The following is a 2073-nucleotide window of genomic DNA, read 5'->3' as shown; positions in this document are numbered from 1 at the left end:
GAGGGGGGTGGGAGGGTCACCATTTTCACCGGAACAGGCCATTTAACCATCCAAATGATTTCTAAACGGGTTTATTAAGCTGAAAAAGTTGCCAAGTTCCCCTTTAACTGAAGTTGATTATCATTCAACATATTTCTTTGTTTCAAAATTCATTTTAACTTAGTAAATCAACTGATTTAGAGTAGAATCATGGTGGTTCAACATGGCAGTAATAAATTTATTTATTTAAGCAATGGATCAAATGACTAGGCATAACGTGAAATTAGTCACTTTCACTTTCAGCAACAAACACACAGGGAATTATCAACCAACGCTTCAACCCCCTCAGTTTGATGTAGCTTTTTAGCATATTTTAGCTTGTTGTTTTGGTTCTACGGCAAATACATCGAATAAGTAATTCTGAAAAAATCTTAGCTATAAATAGTATAATAGTACATAAATAAGCATAATAAACAAGGTAGATTATAACTTTAAGGAGCACTGGCAATTTATGTAAGATGCTATTTTCACTAAATGTAAAATTTATAATAACACTAGAATAGAGTCACTGTGCTAAGTTGTTACTCTTTTCATGACTGTGTAGTTCTTGATCAGTTTATGGAGTAATCTGACAATATAAACTAATAATATCTAACATTCAAACATTTTTAAGAGGAAAGAGACAAATTTGGCTGACTATGTTATTCTTAAATATTGCATCATTAAAAAGCATTTTGAAATGATCTGCCCTGAACACTGAAGTAGAAACATTTTGACAGACCCAACCTGCCAGCCTGAGCGCCATACACAGGATTAAACTATTCTTTCAAGGTATAATCTTGGCATCGCACATCATCTTGAGAAGAGAATTTTTTCAGTTACAGAAGTCTTCCTAATCCCTCATTCTTGTTTGGTCTAAAGATTACACATATTTAATCTTAAAGAGAAAGTTTGCCTTAATCTCTTATAAATCCCAGTGTGCACTGCTTCTCATATCCCTTCACTTCAACACTTTCTCACAGACACACAGCGGTCTCCTCAAGAATAAGACTGCGCTGCCAGCTACAGATTAGAGACGTTTAATGTTGGTTACTATAATCCTTCAATTTTCTTGCTTTTGGATAGAAAAGCATTATATGTTCTCATGACCCTCAAATCAAGAGGGAACACAGATATAATTATGTTACCAGCGGATGTCAGAGAGAGATTTAAATCAGTGCAAACTTCAGGGAAGAATTACAGTTGGCTGGGTGAAATCCTTTATGTGCAAATGCAAGAAAAGTCGAACTGAAGCACGAATACTTGTACTAAAAATAGATGTGGATTAATTTGATAAGTACATAGTTTCTTTTCGGAGTCTGATTTTGACCATTAGGAACAGCTCTTTGTAAGAATGTCAGCATGTCAGAGCCGTTATTGATCTGAGCGGGTCTAACTGGAGGTGTTAATAAAGTTCGAGTCTCTCTATTGATTGTCTGCCTGCTATAAGTCAATGTATTGGGTGATAACTCAATGTTCAATGTCAGGCGCTCGGCTGATGTGTTGACTTTATTGCTGCCCTTATAAATAACCAAGTCTTCCTTTCGATTACACACACAAATAACTTTATGTGTTATTTTACTATCCATTGACTAAGAAGTCTGTAATCTGGGTCTGTTACCATGAAACGCTAAAGGTCCAGTGTGTAACATTGAAAGGGATCTATTGGCTGAAATGGAATATGATATTCATAGGTATGTTTTCATTATAATATAATTTCCTGAAAATAACATTTGTTACGTTTTTGTTATTTTGGAATGAGCTGTTTTTATCTACAGAAGGATACTCTTCTACAGCTGTGGTTCTCAACCTGGGGGTTGGGACCCTGACTAGAGGTCGCCAAAGCTTCAGGGGGGGTTTCAAGGCCTTCTTGATTTTAAGCAGTGTAAGAAAACTTACACAGTAGGCCTATATCTCAGCAAGTAAATGTAAATTAAATTGTCTAATAGAACAATGGCAGGGACAAAAAAACACTGAATTTGTCAAAAGAGAAAAACAATTATAAAAAATAAAATATATAATACAAACAGGGAATAATCTGCTCAAAATTCATCC

Source organism: Morone saxatilis, unplaced genomic scaffold (genome assembly GCF_004916995.1).
Source record: "Morone saxatilis isolate NCDOM2014 unplaced genomic scaffold, NCSU_SB_2.0 Contig1, whole genome shotgun sequence".
Classification (NCBI taxonomy): domain Eukaryota; kingdom Metazoa; phylum Chordata; class Actinopteri; family Moronidae; genus Morone; species Morone saxatilis.
Note: the sequence above shows the minus strand (reverse complement) of the source record.